The sequence below is a fragment of the Diabrotica undecimpunctata genome, chromosome 4 (assembly GCF_040954645.1).
Source record: "Diabrotica undecimpunctata isolate CICGRU chromosome 4, icDiaUnde3, whole genome shotgun sequence".
Lineage (NCBI taxonomy): Eukaryota > Metazoa > Arthropoda > Insecta > Coleoptera > Chrysomelidae > Diabrotica > Diabrotica undecimpunctata.
In genome coordinates, this window is record NC_092806.1 from 59,955,098 (window position 1) to 59,977,113 (window position 22,016).

The window sequence follows — 22,016 nt, forward strand, 5'->3', positions numbered from 1 at the left end:
ATGAATACTTTGAATGATGTAAGAAGATACTGATTAAAGGAAATAAAAAAAATCCTTACAAACATATTCAAAATCAATAGACAGTAAATATAATATCGTATATTTCGTAAAATTGCATTGCACTGCTGACGCGAGAACCTCTCTGTTGTTTTGTTAATGCATACCAGCTATTATCAAATGTCAAAACCAGTGGGCCAAGTGACTAAAACAAATAAATTAATAGGTGTTACAATAATTAGCGTCCGAAAACAGTTGGCGTTGATCAGAAAGAGACGAATAATGAAATATCGAACGAGATACAAATGTTACTGATTTCAATGATGTGCCGAAAAAGGCTTTTAAAGGATTTATTTTTACAAATTGGAATATCCTATATTATTCTTTTTTGTTATGATTTTATATAACAGCTTTAATTTATGTGTAGCATTATCTGTCTCTGGCATTTAGTCGTGAGATCTTTATAAAAAATCCTATTCTTTCAGTAAAGTTCGCCTAGATGACCTATGTTTTTGATCAAATCCAGCAACTGTCCTATATGGATAGTAGGGATTTACCCTGGCTCAATACTTATTTTTGTGGTGTATACCCACTTCGTCGTTAGTTATTTCATAGATTTCGGGTACTCTAAGCCTAACTAGTACAAATCTAAATCTGGTGAGTAAAGTACATAAAGTACCTTGGGGTAATAATAGACTTAAACAACAAAGAGAGCGGTCTAAGTTATAGACTAGAAGCCCATGGCACATTTTTAAGGTAGGAACAAGTTTAGAAACTATGCTGCCAATTCTTATCGGTACTCAAAGCATGGGGGTTCAAATTAAGGGTTGCGCCTAAGATTTCTCACCGTTATCACAGCCGAAATATAAGACGTTGCAAAAAAAAATGAATCTATATATCGATCCAAAACTTTGTGTATGAATGCCGTTCTTCTTCTTGTAGTGCCTATCTGTTTAGGATGTTGGCGATCATCATGGCAATCTGTATTTTGCAAACTCCTGTTTTGAAAAGATTTGTGGTTGTTTTGTTGAACAACGTACGTAGATTTTTTAGCCAGGAAATAATTTGCCTCACGTTTGATTTTAATATCCGGATTCTCCTGTCTCTGTACGGATAGACGATGTTTTGATTCCAGTAATGATTACTAATAATTCTTAGATCACAGGTATTTATTCCAATACTTATTATCCAAATATCGTAAATTCATATCTCTACATCGTTGAAATGCCACTTGTTTGCAAAAGAGAGCCTCTCTCGTATCCACTTCTTTATGCAAACCAAACTGTGTATCGCTGATTTTTTCTTCGCATGGTCTATATATTCTGTGATGTATAATTTTTAAAAATAAAATTGATGGTAACAGAGAGATGGAGATGGAGACTATGGGACAGAGCTAGAAGTATAGATATTCAACGTAGAAGCATAGTGAAGAACATCAAGAACTGGGTAAGAAATAAAAAAGTAAAATGGAATGATCATTTAATCCAAATAACAATAAATCAAGTAGTAAAGACGGCAAGAGACGGTTTCCCAATAGGAAGACGATCAGTAGGAAGACCACGAAAATGATGGAATGACAACATACTGGAGGCACATTGAAAAACAGACAGAGTAATGTCTACATAAAAAAAGAGGAAGAACTTTAAAATGTTCCGTATTAAGCTGATGGTTCGGAAATCATTACAGGATACGGACCTTGTTTTCTTTGATAGAGCAATAAACGTTGGCTTTAGCCATAATCTTGGTATTGCCCCATTTAAATATATGTCATTGAACATTATTGTTAGTCGTTGAGTACCGTTGGTATGATGAACACATAGGGATGAATGCCGTACTGTGTCTAATTGCCGAAAAAATTTTCCTGCTCTTGGTATTAATATTTTTGTACGGCATTAGGTCGCAGGTCAATATGTATTATGTTTTTCCTAAGTTATAACTGCCGTACAAATATGTCCGGCTAAAAAGTTCCCCCTCCCCTTAAGTGGTAAGTTTATCTTACCTGTGACTCACCTGTACCGATACGAATTGGCGGCATGGTTTCTAAAGTTGTTATTACATATTGTAGAAGTGTTTGATATGTGATGCATGTTGGGTCAAATGACCTATTAAAAATCTTCCATGGATATGTAGTCTATTATTGAAAGCCAGAAGCACTCATAGATAAATGTGGGATTTCAAACCAGCTGTTAGATTAGATTTTTAATGTGATGTTTTTTTTTCTTCTTCGTTCTGTATTCTGAGAAAATCGCCTGTTTTAACTTTATCCACCTGCTTTAACATTCAGACTGTTGCTCCACCTTCTTAGGGATTGGTCTATACTTCTTCGTTCCATTGGCGATTTATCTCGGGCGATTTTCACCATTCTTCTATTCTGCTAATATGTTTATTTAACTCTTTTTTCCTATTTAACACCTAATCATTAATATTGTCTATTCCACATACATTTCTTACGTTTCACTTGTTTCTCTGTCTTTCTAGAAGAGTCTTTCCGACACGAAGTAACTTCATTTTAATAGTTTCAAGAAATATCTGGTTTTGTTGTTTCTGGTCAAGTTTCTGTGATGTATGTCGTTATAGGTGTTCTAGCGACTTTGTATATTCTCGATTTAATCTCAATACCAATGTTTTTATTACGCCATATTGTATTGTTTAGACAGTCAGCTACTTTTGTTACTATCGTTGTGTGTTCTCTTACTTTTGCTTCAATGTCACCATACTCTTTATTTTATGCTTACTTTCATGACTGTCAAAATGATTTTTTTTTCAATTTTGTAATATTAGCTAAGTTTAGTATGTATTATTATCAGAAAAAAAGATCATTTGGTTTGATTTTAGCGCACTAAGAATTGCTTGTTTTTATTCAAAATTAATCACAGAATAATAAATGTACAAAAATATGCGTTCCGTTTTTTTAACCACTGCAAACAACTGCCTTCCTTAAGTAGGGTTAAAAAAACTTAAAACTTTCTTTTAAATATAATGTATAATTTTACATATCATTTTCCTTAAGTACCAACTTTTATAAAAGGTTGGAAATCATCAAGGCTATGCGGAACTTGTTGATCGCCGCTTGTAACGATTAGTTTGCCTACCACATAGGGTATTACTATAAGGAGTTAAAAATTAAGGAAAGAAATTACGGGGCTAGAAATAGGCTAAGCAAAACAAAACGAAACATTTGCGAATGGCTACTCAGTGTTTTTTTGGAGAGCTGGTTCGTAGATAAGTGAATGACAAGAGGGCTGGATTGGGGTAACTACAAAAATGAAGTAAAAAGGTGTACTTACATGAATCTCCTGGAACAAACAAAACACAAGAAGGTTCTTAAGCTATTTAGAATAAGAATGCCGCTTAGAAGAATCTTCCTGCTGGATGAAAGAAAGGCCCTACCTTCCTAAAAAATACAAAAAGTGGTTAGAAACTTTTTTAAAAGAAATAAACAAATTGGTTTAGGGAAAAAATTAAATATTTAATGTTATCTCACCACAAACAGTTAAAAATATAAATAGTTATCAAAAAATAAAAAATAACAAATAACAATCTTACTATGTTACTATGGGTTTACAAACTCTAGAGTTGGAGATACTACAAAAACTTGTTACTGGGCGATACAATTGTTACTGGGCGATATTTTGTAGCAGAAATAAATTATTACAAATGAACAATATCTTTTTAAATGAAACTATGCATAGAGATTAACCTTCTTTAACAGCTTAGCCACTTCCTAATATTTATAATTTTACCTATTACAATTTCTTAACTTGTCATGAAACCAATTATTTATGGTAAATGTCTATTTTTACTTTAAAAGTTCAACACAAAAGTTACCTGAATTTCACTAGATGTTATTGTTTTTTTCTTTAACATTTTTGGGGATGGAACTGCATTTAGACATTGCCACACTGACATTGTCATTGCCACACAAACAACTGCGGAAATATTCTGGAATGACGACCAGGGACAAACAAAATGAAGATGGAAGCTGAGGCACTGGGACGCAAACTTTGAAAACTCGGCTTCTTAAAAAACCAAACACAATGGAACCATGTGGGTATTCTTCTAAGTTGTTGGAAACGCCGTTTTACAAATCTCTCAGATGAGAGACGGCATGAAAATAAAACAGTGACTACTCTGATCAAAATTGACACATTACATTGAGTTTAATTCACTTTTTTAACAAATTTGCCGGTTTCTTAAAACTAAACACGCCGCGTCTGCTCTCAATAAAATCTCTCCCAAACCTTACTTAAATTGTAACTATTAACTGCCTACCAAACTACATATTTTCCATAACAAAGGACGAAAAACGAAAAAATTACGAATTTGAAGAAAAATTCGGAGTCAAATAAAACTAAATGCCGAAAGTAACTTCATAATCCTTAAAAATCATTCGCCTCCCCACATAACGTTCCCATCGACCTAAGTAGATATTTATTTGACGCGCAATACATCCTAAAGTGGCTCTCAATCAAAAGAAATACCGAAGAAAAACGCATCTGTGATATATAAACAAAATGTGTTTATTATCGACTCCAGCGATGCAAAAGGATTGAAAATACTTTTTCGGTGTTTTAAATTATACAAGGTAATTTGAAATGCTACACGCTCTAAATAGTTCTGTACTACTGCATTCAAACCATTTCCGCAGATTCTTGGGTTCTTATGTGAGTATATTTTTCCTCTTCCCACATTTCGCTTTTCTTGAATACCTTGTATAAATAATGGATTATAATAATAAGTATTTTTGCAATCTCATTTTATGTCCCAAGTACTCAAGTTTTCTTTCTTTAGGGTTCACGCTTTTAAGCGATAAAAATAAGTAGTAAAGCAAAGTAACATATAACACTAAAGCACTCTTAGTCATAGCTCTAATCTTATGTATCGACAACATGGAAACTTTTTAAGTTTATTGAATATTGTACGTGCTAATTCAATATGCTATTCAATCTTTCCGCTTATGTTTATACCTATTTTTGGAGGATGAAGTCACTCCTCGATGGACCGGCTACGGGAGCAGTCGATTTCATTGTTGAAGTCATGAACAATTTTATCTTAGGGAATTCGTTAGTGTAGCGGTTAGGAGAACAAATTGGGGTCTGAACGAGGAAACATGGTTTTCGGTTAGAGTTTTAAAAATCGGCAAATTTTGGCTTAATAATTGTTTTGGTTGAAAGAAGATGATTTAAGATCAAAATGCTATGTGGTAGTCTTTGTATAGTGAGTTAGTCACCGGTTTGTTGGAAGCTGTTTTCTTTGTCTTGGAATTTGATAATAGCGTCCTGATAGCTTTGTCGCGGGCAAGCAGTGGATGAGAATTGTCGAGTGTAAAAATCAATGGAAGCAAATGGAAGAGGCCTATGTCCAGCAGTGGACGAATACAGGCTGAAAAAGAAGAAGAAGTCCTGATGGCTTTGATAATATCGTATGCCGTTTTAAGTGAAAAATAAGCAGCCGCGTTTTAAAGAATATATATTGTTATCATCGAGGCTAACCTGAAGCCAAGTTTGATGTTTGACCTCTTCCAAGATTTGTCCAGCTTCCATTTTGTGTCCCCATGGGTCGGATCTAAATCGTTTGAAATTTATGTGGGACAGTGTTTTTTGTGTTTAAATCTAAGATAACAAACTTTTTTCTATTAATTTCAAAACAAAACATTAGCCAGTGAAGCAATTAGTTTTGTTAAATTTTTCTAAATAAATATTTATCTTTATTATATTAAGATTTGCTATCATTTCAGCTTCAAGGTTTATATGTAAATATAAGTTTTATGGATCAGCTAATTGTCATATTTTTTTTTTAATAAAATTAACTTTTCATAATTAATTAATAATTCAGAAAAGTTGAGTAGATTCATTTCGACATATAACAGTTAGTACATCTTTTCTGTCATGTAGTACATAAACGAATTTTTAAAGTCTGTTTTGTTAGAAAGTTCAATTTAACATTTATTGATAAACATTTTCGTTTATCAGTTTTAGTTCTATTTTGTTAAAAGGTCCAATTCACTGTAGGGTTTGTTGATGAATTTAGATATTTTTATTTTTAATAACTGTTTATATAAAATAAAAATAAATATGTAATATTTCTCTTTAAACCAGAAGTTTAAAAATTATTTATTTTAAAAAGATATTCACCCTTGAAATTTTTTAGGAAAGAAAGGCCTTTCTTTCCAAACAAGAGGATTTTTTAAACGACGCCTATTTCAAATAGTTTAGGAATCTTCTTTTTTAGTGTTGCCCAGACGCCCATGACATCTCTGTAAGTATTCTTTTTCGTAGTTAGTCCTCCCAGTTTCTCCTAAATAGAGGAATCCTTATCCACGACTCAGCTTTCCAACCAAAATGCGAGTAGCCGATCGCAAACGTTTCAATTTATTTGCTTACCCAGCTCCAAGCCCAGTAATTGTTCAATCCACTTTTCTAGCATCCAATTAGGAAATTATAAATTGTTACATGGTTTAATCTATATTTGATGTTATCGGTTTTCCTAAGTATTTGTAAGTATCGACGCTCTTCTCTATTGTATTGATTATAAAACGTAAGTTATTCAACATTTCTCCGCGTTTCCCTAATTATCGCTTTACTATAAATATTAAAGATTAGCGAAAACAGCAAACAGGTTTTTTGCTTTTTAATATATTATAAGATTTGTATATTGAACCTTAGCATCTTCATAAATGAGTTTTAATCATTCGATGAACACATTATCTGGTTCAATAGCTTTGCCGTCTTTTTTATTTTTGATAGCATAGATGACTTCTAGTACTATTGGTGGTCCGGTATGCTCTGTAGTTTCTAATGGTAGTTCTCATCTTTCATTATTAAATATTTGTTGAATGTACCTAATTAATTGGTCTATTGACGCAATCTCTCTTTAACATCAGTAACTATATTCCGTTTATCAATTTTAAGGATATTGGTTATTGTGCTATTTCTAATACCAGTCATTTCTTTGATTTTTTGTGTAAATTAAAACTGTCATATTTGTTATGCAGATCTTCAATTTTCGAGAGAGCTATTCCCTTTTGCTTCTTGAATTTACTGTCTGATGTTACTCTGAATTTCTTTATATTTATTCAGGTCTTTTGTTTTATGTTTTTTCGATCTTCCGCATACGTCTTGACCTGTTTGAGCCCCCTTCTATCCACAATTTTCTTGGAAGTAGGGCTCTTTACAGCCTTAAGTTACACTTCCATCAACAAAACTATAGGGTTTTTATTGTAGGGTATGTTTATTTCCAAATAAGTTTTGATTAAAATTATAGAATTTCTATACCTTCTGTTCACGATAATAGAATCTATTTAATTTTTGACTATTTTGTTGCTATTGTTAGCTGGTACTTTCCATGTGTATAACCTACGATTAGAAGTATAATCAAGGTATTTGCAATTGTGAGTTCTTCATTAATATAGAAATTAAGCAACCTATCGCCACGTTTACCCCTCTTTCCCAATCTCTTCCTTTTTGACGACCTAAGAGATCCTGTCATCTAAATCTGATTCTTCTCTTCTACGGGATCTAGGATTTCGAGCTCCATGATCATTAAGTAAATTATCAAGTTGAAGGTCCATGATGATTTTTACTAAGGATATCCATGCAGACCTTTAACTTGGGAGTCATCCCGTGGCTTTCTACATCGCAATGCCGTTGAGTAATTTAGCTCTTCTTTCTTAGGAGTCAATTTCTACGCTCTTCCACCTAATTCGTCGGACTTCTCTTCTACTCTTCTCTTCTACTTACCTACCTACTCTTCTACCTAACTCGCCGTTTTGAATGTTTTTTTCATTCGCCTACATCGCCTTTGGTCTTCATCTGTAATCCTAGGCAAGAAGCCCGACATAGTGCTATTAGCGAGGCCAATAAAAACCCTACTTTTTATAGATGTGTTTCTCCTTTATACCTATTTTTTATCCTGGCTTCTGTCTATCATATTTAATGATTACAATTTAAACCTGATGATACAGTAACGCTGATTCTCAGTACATTACTAGTAAAAGATGTAATAAGTCGTATAACAATATGAATGTTGAGGTGGGCATTACATCTAGTATGATCTCAACAAAGGGACTCTTTCAGATCTGTCCTTATATTATAGCCCGTGAGAAGAAAACTTAGATGGAAGGATGACGTTGATAAAAATGTAAGAAAAACTGGTGGAAAATTGTGTGGCGAGAAATGGATAGGAATTAATAAGAAAAAAACTTGGAAAGATCTAAGCTCTACCTTACCTCTTTAGGACTGAAATATGAGTCATGAAAACGCTATTTGGACAGAAGAAAATGGTAATGATGAAGCTATAAAAAAATATGTAAATGGCTAGTAACTAATAGTGCAATATCAAGGTTAACAAAACGAGATCGGTTTATTAGTTTATGTTAAGTTCCACTTTACAATGAAAAAAAAAATAAGAATCTCATAGGCATAGAGAAAAAAGTTCAACTCCAATACAGCAAAATATTTAATCTTTTTATTAAATATATCGTTAAAATAAACTGCTTGACATTTAAGTTAAAAAGTAAGCTATCTTAGACAAAATTTTGAAAGTTTTTCGATTTAGAAATCAAAACGTCAACTGAATATTTTATTTTATATATTGTGGTGGTGTATTTATCTCTAAGAAAATGTTTTGGAAAAACAATCTGGTAACTAATCTAACTCTAGCTTCGCTGTAAATTTGAGTTTAGGCCAGTATTAGGCCAGTATAGTATAATTTTGCAGGATAACAACTAACAGCCTCTTTTTATATCAGCATTAGCTATATTAGAACCTGTATGAACTTTGAACATAAAAATTTAGAAATCTACTAAAAACACATTCTAAAGGTTTCTAATACATTCAGAACATTATACTCAGGAATACTGTCAACTCTTCTTGGAACGTTAGACTTTAACGGAATCTGGTTATTTCATATTGAGGACACCATAATAAAAGAAGTAGCAATGAGCTATGAAGATAGGCTCTAAAATTTTAGAAATCTCAGTATATACGAATGTGGGTTAGATAACCATTTCTCTTTTGATGTGTAGACCACATTAAAGTAATATCAAACTAAGTAGTCCCGTTTATAAAAAAGCATTCATTTCACAGTATCTTTACAAACGCAAAGGCATCTATTCTAGGACACTAGGATAGGCATACTATTAAAGGATCTCATGACTATTATTTTAAAATGAAAATCATATAGAGAGTCACAAAAAAGCTTTTTGAATTGTCTCTACCATAAAAATTACGTTGTTTGAAATATTAGCCACTTCAACGTAATAAGAAATATATAACAAAAGTTCAGAATTTTCTTTCCAAAATTCCACAACCTACTCCAATTAGATTTTTTCTTGGTATTATTAAAATATTATCGTTTTCCAAGATTAGCAACTAAAAACAGAAGACAAGCTAGTGACAAGGAGGTATTTTTTAATTAGGGCTAAATTTTTATTCGTCTATAAGCCAGTGTTTTCTAATTACAAAAGACAGAATTAAAATCTCGTCAAGAAATTGCTCATCCTTTTTTCCCTCTGCTGTGTACGACCTTGAAAGAGACAAAAGGATAACGGCATCATCACATAACATTTGAATGGTAATTGAAAGGGATCTGCACTTGCGCATGGGTGTGTGTAGCTACCGTCCGCAAAATACAACAGTCTATATATCTTCAGTCACAAAATATAAATTCACTGTTGTCAATTTACAAATTTTATACGCAAATATACGCAGTGAAAGATCTCGTTTGAGAAAACGTAAAAACGTGAAATAATTCAGTGATTAGATAGTGTAATAGTATTTTTGCATGTGCCAAATTATTGACTATTTTGCACTTAGTTTAAATATAAAAGTATCTTAAATTTTTGCTTGTTGCGTCAACTTTTAAGTTACAGGTTTTTGATTAATTAACATTTTCTCCATAAATTGTATATTTTTAAAATTAAAAAATGCTTTTTTTTCAAAAAATGTTTAGCTAAGGTTGTAGTGTTAGGTTTATTGTTTTTTATACTGTTTGAATGCGCAATAATTTGTTTATATAAATACTGATGCGTCTTCTCAATATAGAATGAGGTTATTATAATTTACTTTATTGATAATGGGTTTGGAATATGATTTGTGTGGTTTTCCGGGTTTGACGTCCTATTGAAGAATTTTGGTTTTTAGAAAAACCATTGTTTTAATGTCATTTCGACAAGGTCACGCTTGTCATTCTCAAGTAACACCAGTTCTTCTAATTCTTGATGTTCGAGAAGAACTGATTTATTATCTCTTATGTTTAAATTTTTTGGATGTTTTTCAATTTCTATTGCTTTTCTAGTTACACGTTAGGCCCTATTTCCTATGTGAGCTAGCATCGTTGTTTCCTTGTACTATGGACTCTTTTTTTGAGCTCATTTTTTTTTTATGGCATTTTTGTGTTCTTCTCATCTAACTGATATCCTTTGATTCGTCTGTGAGATGTACGATTTGTCCTCACAGGGAATCATGTATACTCCCTGATTTCCCAATGCAATTTTTATTTTTGCAAATAGTAATATAGTCGAGATTTTCCTGTCGGTGTTAAATATAGTCTCTGTTTTGGTTCTTCTTAGAACCCTACTGATTTTATATAAAGCAGGAAGATTTTTCCAATTAGTTTTTCTTCTATTACAAGATTTCTGATTTTGTTTTGGAATTTCTGTGCCTGTTCAATCGTAGAAGACGTAGGAAAGTCATTTTTTCTTAAATATTTTTTAACTTTCATTGTTCAATGCATTTCTTCGTTCTTATGGTCGTTATCTGCAAGTTTTTTGATCCTGCGATTAGGGCTTTGATTACCTAATTTTTTGTGCAAGATGATAATGAGGATCAGCGTGTAAACGTCTATCAGTATGGGTTGGTTTTCGGTAAACTGTAATATCCCATGCTTTCGTCTTCTTCTTTATAACAAACACACCTAATGAAAGTTATTGTTTATTCTCCCGTTCTATGGTAAACTGTATTTTGATTGGATATTGACGATGTGTTCCAGGAGTGTGTTTAGTTTTTCTTCTCCATGTAATAGATAATCTCCAGATAATAAATGTATCTACGACGTATCTAAGCCACTGTATGGGTTTATGTTCTGCTGTTTGTATTACTGTTGTTTCTATATCGTACATAAACAGGTTTACTGTTACGGGTGACAGTAGTAAATACATCAGTGCTTTTTCAACTTATTTGTACCTCTGATCCTTTTAGTCTTAGTCGGGCTTAGTGTATCCTGTGTTATTGGAAACTTTCGGCGTATAATTTTAAATAATTCTTCTATTGGAAAATTGGTTAATAATGAGACTGTGTCAAAGCTAACTAACAAGTTTTCAGGCCTAATGGTAACGTTCTTTATAGGCTTGTACTTTATAACGTGTGGTTGTAGATGGTCAGCCAGAAATTTAGCCAGCGGTTGTAACGGTGATCCGATAGGGCTGACTATTGGTTAATGCGTTCAGCAGTTTATTATAACCTTTCAATTACAAACAAAAACTTTAATAATTAAGTTTATTAATAATTTATTAATTTAATTTAAATTTATCCTTTTCTTTGATAAATAAGGATAAATTCAAATACTTGGGGTTTATAATCACGAAAAAGGCAACAACAGAGGAAGAAATTACACAAAGATTAGGACAAGCAAGAACAGCCATCCGACAACTTAACTCAGTATGGTGGGATAGACACCTAAATATGAAGACAAAAACACAGATTTATAAAACATAAGTGTGAAGTATTATGACATATGGGGCTGAAAATTGGATCATAAACAAGAAAAACAGCAGTAAGATAGTAGCAACAGAGATGGAATGCCTGCGAAGATGCTGCAGAGTAACAAGAATGAATAGGAGAAGTAATGACGAAATAAAGCAAAGAACATCAATAGAAACAGACATACTAACATATATAGAACAAAAAAGAATAAAGTGGACATGTAAGAAGAACTAGCGACAGCAGATGGATAAAGGGAACAACCGAATGGAGATCCATAGGAAGGAGGAAAAGAGGACGACCCCGAAAATCCTGGAGGAACGAAGTAGACGACGCCATGAGTAAGAGAGGCTTAAACGATGGAGAATGGGACAACAGAGAGAAATGAAAACGGTTGAGCGAGGGAAGGCAGTGAATACTGTAGAATCGCTAAATATATATATATATATATATATATATATATATATATATATATATATATATGAGATGTGGTTGTATCGAAGGATACTAAAAATTCCATGGACTAGCAGAACCAGAAACGAAGAAGTTCTTCGAAGAATGGGTCATCAACGAACTCTATTAAATATTATTAAGAGGCGTAAACTAGAATATCTTGGACATTTAATCAGAGGACCAAGATATGAGTTCCTTCGGCTAATTCTCAACGATAAAATCGAAGGAAAGAAATGGATAGGACGGAAGAAACTCTCTTGGTTGAGGAATTTGCGGCAGTGGACAGGTTTGACAGCGGACCAATTGCTACACGTAGCGCAAGACCGAGATCAGTATAAAAATATTATAAGCATGGTAGTCGCCGACGTTCCGTAGGGATATGGCACTCTAAGAAGAAGATATATATATATATATATATATATATATATATATATATATATATATATATATATATATATATTTATATATATATAAATAATTTAATTTAATTTAAAATGACCTCCCCTTCCTGTATATAGGCCCTACATCGTATCAACAGTGAATACCGAATAATTTGAAAAATCAAATGTCTGTCGAAATGCGTTAGCAGCTGCTAAAATTTGATTCTTTAATTGTTTTGTACCAGTTATTTCCACGAAATAAACATAATCTTTTATAAAAACCTAAAAACAAAAACTCATTGGATTAAGATCTGGACCGCGCGTTGCCTCTTCAATTGGTACATGGGGTCCCCTCTGGTCCCACGTTCTGGATATTGTTGAAATAGCTCTACTATTGTCGCTATAATGGGGTGAAGCACCATCTTGCACAAACTACATATTTTGTCTAATCGCTAACGGTACATCTCCCAAGTAGAGGGACAAGTCCTACTAAATTCCAGGTTCCAGCCCAAACGTTCACCTTAAAATTACTCTAATAGCAACGCAAGTTTTTAGCATTAGGTTTTGCTTTGCTGTCCAGACATGAGTATTGTCATGATTAGTGACTCTATTTCTTGTAAAGTTTGCTCCGTCGGTCAATTAAATATTTTTTATAACGTTTACGTCTCGTTGATTATCTTTTAAAGGCTAATCACAAAATTCTATACGTTTGGGGTGGTCTTGTGGAAATAATTCTTAAACTGCTATTAAATGAAAGAGTTGAAGCAACTGTTCTTTAATCACTCTTCAAACTTTCAAACGACATATCCCTAATTCGACAGATATTATCCTCTTGCTTGTTTTTGGGTGCTCATCAAAACGGTCTAGAATAGCATTATCATTTGCATGGTATTTTGCGCGATTATTTGTGCGGTTTTCTTACGCAATCTCTATTCCATGCTCTAGTTTTTGTAAAATAGTAGTTTCGCTTGAATAACGATTAATTACTAGGAATATGCTCCTGTCCGCTAAATTTCTAGTCATATACTTATCTTATCTTATGCCATCAAAAGCACCAAAGATGGTAAAGCAGTAGGCCCTGATAATTTTCACTCATAATTCTTAAAACTTATGGACTATGATGGCATAAAATGGTTGACAAATATATTTAACAATATATATGATACAGGCATAATTCCCCAAAAATGGTTAGTGTCAACTTTTATAAATCTTCCAAAAAAACCCAATGCAAGAACGTGCGAAGACTATAGAATTATAAGCCTTATGAGCCATTTACTTAAAACATTTCTAAAGGTCATTCACAAAAGAATATATACAAAATGTGAGGAACAACTAACAAGAACACAATTCGGATTTCGTGATGCTCTTGGAACACGGGAGGCCCTTTTTTCTGTACAGGTGCTATTTTACATTAAAGATCTTAGAATTATCAGAAACATTTACTACAATCAAAAGGCCAAAATCAAAATAGAACACCAGTTAACTGATAAAATTGCAATAGAACGTGGAGTACGACAGGGCTGTATTTTGTCTCCACTGTTGTTCAATATTTATTCTGAATGGGTATTTAAGGAAGCTTTAGACGGTTGTGCGAAAGGAATAATAATAAACGGTGAATGGTTGAATAACATTAGATATGCAAATGACACTATAGTTTTTGCCGATAATCTGAATGACTTACAGATATTAACAAATCGCATAACAGAAGTCAGCAACAGATACGGACTAGCTCTTAACATAAAGAAAACCAAATTTATGACAATTAGTAAAAAACCAATATTAAACGCCCAACTTACAATCAACCAACAGAATATGGAAAGAGTCGAGCAATATACATATCTAGGCACCAATTTAAATAGCCAATGGGACCACTCAACACAAATTAAACAGCGAATAATAAAAGCAAAAGCAGCATTCGTTAGAATGAGAACCATTTTCAACAGTCTAGACTGTTCTGACTAGTCGAGACTGTTCTGACTAGTCGAGACTGACTATCATTAAAAACAAAATGCCATCTATTAAACTGCTACATATTCACAGTTCTGCTCTACGGAATGGAAGCGTGGACACTGACTGTTGCATCTATGAATCGGCTCGAAGCTTTCGAAATGTGGTGTTATAGGCGCATCTATATCCTGGGTTGACAGAGTTACTAATGTGGAGGTCCTGCGTAGAATGGGGAAAGAATGTGAAATTCTTATGACCGTCAAAGCTAAAAAGTAGGAATATCTAGGACATGTAATGAGAAATCAAGAACGTTACGGCCTTCTCCAGCTGATTCTCCAAGGGAAGGTAAATGGTAAGAGAGGACTGGGAAGAAGACGCATTTCCTGGCTTAAAAATTTACGAAAGTGGTATAAAACGACTACCACTGAACTGTTCCGCGCTGCAATAAACAAAGTAAAGATAGCCGTGATGATTGCCATCATCCGGAACGGATAGGCACTAAGAAGAAGATACTTATCTGCTGTGTCCTCACCATTCTCTTGACATTCACCTAATTAAAAAATAAAGAAAAATGTAGCCCTTTATCGATAATTATCTAAATGTTATTCTTAACTTACACTAAGTGCATATTTGCCATTTTAGAAAAACTGTAATTGTTTATTTTCAATTAAATTAATTTGAACAAAATTTTTATTCAAAACAACTTTAATCCCTATCAAGATAAAGGACAGGGCCGCCGCTACCATGTGTGCCAAGTGTGCATCGCACACGGGCGGCCAACAATAGGGGCGGCCAAAAGCAGTCCACTGATGATAATACTTTTTTAAAGCGAAAATAAATTTAAATAATTAAATAGTAATGATTCAGATAATTCTGTGAACTCTAATATTCCAAACAATAATAATTATTCAGTACGTGATAATACTTAAATTCGTTTCATTTATCATGTATACTTCTTTTTTTCATCCTAATCTAAAAAAAAATGTCAGAAAATATTATTTATTGTATGAACTGCCGCCCTTTTGCAGGTACAGTCATAAAGCAGTTTCGGGAATACTTTTTAATTCAAAGCGGCTGGCGTCTTCAGTGATTTGAGATTTCACACGTAGATACTTTACAAGAATTTAGGCAAGTGGTTGTAAAATTTCTGTTATAATATTGTTCCTATGGTTATGTTTATAGATGGGTTTATTATGTCTTATGTTCAGTCTTAGTTGAGAATTCGATTAATTTAGACACGCTTTTGATAAAACGATTTTGTTTGTAAAATATAGTAGTGTACCCGTTTCTTTTGCACAGTAGGTACTGTATTTCGAAGTAACCTCGAGATCAGAGCAATTTTATTCGTATACGCGTTACGGCTACATATTATTTGGAGAAACATTATTTGGACAACTTATTTGCAGTGTTTTTGGATTTATTTTGTTAAATTCGCCAGGCTTCGTTCTTAAGTGATAATTTCAAAATGTCCGAAAGAAAAAGAAAACGACTTTCAGGTTTTTAATATAGGAAAATAAAAGAGGCAAAAACTGAGGAGAAAAAAAAACTTAGCGGTGCACTGGAATCATTTTTGATGAAAAACATACATGAAAATAAAGAAGACTCGGATATAAATTTGGGACCTTCAACTTCAAGCGAAGTCCAAACCATAGAAAAAAGTACCAAGCAATTGAATATTCCTGCGGATAGAGACGGAGGATTTAATGATAATAATAGCGATAGTGTGAGTGCTGATGCTGAAACGCCTGAACCTGAAACCACCAACCAAGACAGAACACTTAATGTTCCAGTTAATCTGGATTGCAGTGTAGGAAGCTCCAGCAATACTTGGTTTCAGATGATCCCGGCAAATGGCCTGCAAATATGAATCCAAGTGAAGTTTAATTTGTTTTCAATTTTTCTCAGCAAATTACAAAAGTTTTGTTTTGATGAAAGCAGCCGACAACTACTTAGTGGAATTAATGGGGTAAGTGACTGGCAACATTTAGCTATTATTTTAAAAAGACATGAATCCGGTGCAGCTCATATAAAATATTCTCAAAAACTGTTTGAACTATCTACAACATTAAAAAAAGGACTAACAGTTGACTCTGCTCATCAAAAATTATATGAAATGGAGAAAAAACATTGGGGCGCACGTAGAACAAATAACAATTGTAGTAAGATGTGTTTCTGCTTTCTGCAATGTTATCTATAGAACATGAAGTGTGTGCGATATTGAATATGTAAGATATTATCAAAAAGTTTTCCGAGGCGAAAGCCCGAAAAGTGCGTTTTTAGTTTTTTTATGTGTTTATGTTTCTATTCACGGTTTATTTTAATTAAATGGACGTTTAAATTAGGATATTAGGATATACATATTCTGGACGTTGGATCATGGTTATTAAATTAGGATAATGGACGTTTAAATTAGGATATTAGGATGGAATATTATAATAATATATGGACGTTGGATCATGGAGATTAGTCTAAATGTTTAAGTAAGTATTTATCTATTTACAAATTATTATTGTTATATTATGCATCTTCTGCACATTTCTTTAAATAATAGTATGTATGTCTAAAGTGTTGGAAGGGGGGCGGCAAATAATAAGTTGCACACGGGCGGCCAATACCTTAGCGGCGGCCCTGATAAAGGACACAGCAACAATTTGTCTACTCTAATAATAAACAAACCAATAAAAAGATTAAGATTTTTTATGTTTCAAATCATTGTAGGAAAATGCCAAATCTGTGATTTCTACAATGTATAAGAGAAAAAGTAGATAAATGAACTGACATAAGGAATCTACAATTTGTATTGCATAACACGTCACTTTATATAGGCAAAAACCCACCGCGAACACTGATATGTATTGCACAAGTATGCGAATAAAGACAATTTAGATGTAATTTCAATATAGGGCATCATCATTTGCTTATATTTTGGCATTCTCAGAGCGAACTTGTGGTAAGCTCTCTACCTTTCGTATGTATTGTTTTACCTTGACATTTTAAAAAGTGGCTAAATCTTCTACATTAATGATGTTACAAACAAATACTAAAAGAGGTAATTCATTCAAAATAGGTATTTCATTCTATTGACGTCCCGTTTCTAATTCAATATTTTACTACAAAAAAATTGGTGGAGAAAGGTTAGGAGACCACTAAAATCTAGATAAAGTAACAAAAAAAAATATTCTTGCCACTTCTTTTTGATTAGCCAGGGTATGCTAACACATAATATAAATTTTCTTCGGTTTAAAAAATCGTGGTATAATCAGTTATGACCAATCTTTTTGTGACACTCTGTATATAGGTATTCCAAACACTCGAGTTTTCTTCTATAATTAATGTACACTTTGTTAAATTTTATTGTATTTCTTTTCTAAATTTTTTACTTTAATTTTGGAGAATCATCTGTAAATTCAGGCGACTCAGCATTAACTACGGGTAACATACAGTATATTTCATCGGTATTATTTTATATTATTGTTACAATCTTAAATCGTAATATCACTTTCGTTTTTCTCCAACTTATCCGTAATTCATGTATATTATATTTTCTCTAAGATTTGCCAACACTGATCACGATTTTGTGACTATCTCTCTACAGATTCCACTCCGCAATATTGGCTCCTCGATTGCATAAAAGCTAAATTGACATGTAGAGGGGTGTAACGGAACTCCTAGTCATTGTTTATTTGTTGATGCAGGGTCGCACATTGTAAATGGGTGGTTTCCAATGCTGGAAAATAGAAATCGTGTATTAAGCAGGTCAAAACAAGTGTTATTGATCATATCATTAGATTTTCAACGGCTTGCAATTAATGATTTAAATACGCCGGTACTTAGGGTAATTAAAAAGCTGAATTTGTTTCAAAAGCTACATCGTTTTAGAGTTGAATGTATTCGGTAATTACTTACATATAAAATAACGTAAAACTATCGTTAGTTTATTTTATCTCTTTCTTTCTGCTTTTTTACTTGGGTATTTCTTCAGTTTTTAGTATTCTCTTTAAAATTAATACTCAATCGAAATTATAAATTTTGTCATGGACGAGGAAAAGTAGGTAGGGTGGCAATTCAAAGACTGTTTAACCCGGCGTCACATACGTGGATTTTTCTGTCATTAGTACATATGTGAGGTGTGACAAACCCCAATTTCTAAGAAAATCAGAATTTTTTCTGGCAGTTTTTTTATATGTTTTCTAATTTCATGGTCTGAAGTGATTATCTAGGACTATTTAAGCAAAAAAGAAATAATCAGAACACCTTTATTCAAAAGAAATTAAAAATAAACTAATAATAGGCAATTCTCCATAAGCAAAAACCACAACTTAACTGAACAATCTTACCAAAAAATATAAACACCATATGATCAAAAATACAATAGTAAATGAAAATCTAATAGTAAGGTAATACAAGGAAAAACTCTGCCCGGTTGTACAGTGAAAGAAAAAAAATTAATCGCTATTTGAATTCATGCAATTTTGACAACCTACGACAGCATGCTCCAGGGACAGTAATGATTCACAGTTTGAACAGAAATATTTAGTTTTCCTATCTCGGCTTCTTGGACATACTGAACATCTTCCCATGAGTTTTGGAATCTTGGCAGGTGGCACTGCAGGGGCATCTTGGCCAAAATGTGCAATGTTTTGACATTCTTTCAGATATGTGGTCCTGGATCATTTCAAAGCCCAACATTTTGATAAACAATCTTCTGGCAAGTTTGAAATCTTGATTGTTTTCTCTGTATATCACCAAAGCATTTATGGCGGCTGTATTCAAGAGAGAAAATACGATCGTAAGAGGCCATCTAAGTGAGTTTCTAGATACGTTATATGATGCAGACAGTTCATCCACTACATCTACTCCACTTTTAGTAAAGTTGTAAAAGCTTATTATTTCTGGTAAATTTTTATCGCCAGTTGCTTCATCAATAGCTCCATCATGGTGCATGGTGGACAACAGTAGGACGTTTTTATTTTTTTTCGGCACATACGATAAAAGTGTAATATCTTTCTGAAAGCCAAATAAAGATGTCATTTGTTCTCTGTTCTGGACTGTCAAAAATTGTGCTGGGATGCATCGTTTGTTCTTTCGTGCCTACTGACGTAAGTTTATGCTCGTTCAGCAATTTTATCATTAATTCATAACTAGTGTACCAGTTGTCAAAGGTCACATTTCGGTTGGAACCAGAAATAGGTTGTATTAGCTTCTCTACTATATCTATTGGGGAATTACTAACACTGTAGGGACCTTCTGGCTGTTTTCCTGCATACACTTCCAAATTTAAAATGTAGTACGAACGGGCATCAACTAGGGCTTGCACTTTGATCCCATACTTTGCTGGCTTGTTGGGCATGTACTGTTTGAAAGCACATCTTCCACGAAAAGACTCCAACTTCTCATCTATCGTCACATATATTAAGAAGGATTGTAAGCCTGCTTACAATTTTCAATAAATTTGTCCAGAATTCCACGAACTGGAGCTAATTTGTCAATCGCCAATCTGTCTTTACGATTCTCGATGTTATCGAACCGAAGACAGACCATCAGGAATTGAAAACGATTTATAGACATCGTATTGCGGAATATATCGACACCAGTCAAATTCTGACGATTAGAATGAAACATACCTGCTAAATAAAGAAGTCCGATAAATGCTTTAATTTCACATTCATTGGTTGGTTTCACCATGCATTTATTTTGATATGCAATTGATTTTTGTTGAATTTTGAGATTGGTCCAGCGCACTATGTCTTCGATCATTTGTCGGTCAAAAAACAATTGCCAACAATCTAAAGCACGTTTAGCATTTTTTGCAGAATGCTTCACACCCGGCAAATGAGTAATAATGTTCTCTGATCTTGTTCGAACCCGTTTAATATTTAAAGCAAGTTTGTTCCATTGTGTTCCGTCTTTTCCGAGATATATTTCTTCGTTTCTTGGAGGTCCGTCAGTGCTTTTATTTTCCGTCTCATTCTGAAGTTCTGTTTTTGATATCTCCATGTCTGAATCTCCGTCAGAAACTACATCTTCTATTGCGATATCCTGCTCCGAGTCGGTGTTGTGGTCAGATTCAGAGATATGGTCAATATCGTCATCGCTTCCCGATTCGATGGCATCGTCATCAATTTCAGCCCATAGAGCTTCAAGCTTTTTCTGTTCCGCTTCGTATGACATGATATTTTAGCTAAAAAATTAAACAATTGAATATGCAGATTCAAATAAGTCAAAAATAAAAACTTACTTATAATGTGAAAATTGCAAACGCGAGTACATAGGTGGGGTTTGACACACCCCAGAGCGTTTCAGGCGCGTGTAATTTCACTCACTGCCTACAATGTACTGAGGTAACTCCTGAATTCGATGGTGGGGATATTTTTGGGAAGCTATTGGGGTGGACGTGCGCATAAGTCTGCGTTTGAATTATTTTAAGAGCGATATTTAGGAGCTGGGGTTTGTGAAACCCCACATATGTAGTGCCGGGTTAAATAATGAGAGGATTGATTTAATCTATACATATAGTCAATCAGTTCTGCAGCTAACTTGTTTGTATTAAATTTTTTTTGATAGGTCTAATTGATTATTTTTCACATTCATTTAAAAGATTAAAATTTTCAAATATTTTAATAAAGCTTTTGAAATATTTGTTAATAATATTTTATTCATATTTTATTTATTTGACGTTACAACTTATGTACTCCTGTCAGGCCAGATAAAAGTTTAAAACTGTTGATGTTGCCATGGTTACATTAAAACACTCGCGTTTTTGATAGTTGAATTTAAACACGCTACGGCGTAATTTAAATAAGCAAAATGGGGTACCAATAAAAAAAATATATATAAGTAAATAGTCATCAAATCTTTCTATATTATATAGTTATAGTGCAAATAGTTTCTGATATAGACTAACATATCGTTTAACATTATTGTCTGGTGGTATAGACTAATGTCCTTCATCGTTGTATTATTTTTATTTTTTATTTCTGTGAGTAGATGACATAAGCTGATAAGTCATGTTTCATCAACTTTTCAGGAGAGCAATTTTAAAGTGTAGCAGGGTTCTAAAAATCAGTTATTAAGTTATTCATGGCAAACTCTATATTTAACTATGCAGCTGTTCTTTGACTAACTGAATACAAAATATCAAGCAATAACAATGTTATTTAAATTTACTAATAATTTTTGTTTGTAAGTGATGTAAAAGATATCATGTTTTGTTATCTGTCACAGGACTCAAATCACCACATAACTATATAGGGAAACCATTCCTCATAATTCTTTTTTGTTAATGCTATTTTTTATGGATGAATATTAAAATTAACAGTAATTTTCAAGTAAGAATTAGTTATATTAAAGGGTTTATTACAAGTGTTTGTGTAGTTTTGAATTTATTTTCGATTTCTATGTAAAAAATATGTGAAATAATTTAAAAGACATCTTGATAATAACAACAATTTAGACTTATAGCAACTTTTATTAAGATAACTATTAAATCAGTATTTATAGGTTGTTTTTCAAAATTGTCCTTGCTAGTTGACAGAGGCAC

At 33.0% G+C, this 22,016-nt stretch overlaps 1 long non-coding RNA gene across 1 annotated transcript in view; it reads right to left on the bottom strand.

Moving 5' to 3' along the window:
* Nucleotides 1-3,293: 3,293 nt before the first annotated feature.
* The window catches only part of LOC140438249 (uncharacterized), a 260,563-nt gene continuing 241,840 nt past the window's right edge, over nucleotides 3,294-22,016 (bottom strand). The window contains exon 3 of the long non-coding RNA XR_011950468.1: nucleotides 3,294-3,391. This is a non-coding gene — a long non-coding RNA (uncharacterized lncRNA). The remainder of the gene's footprint in view (nucleotides 3,392-22,016) is intronic.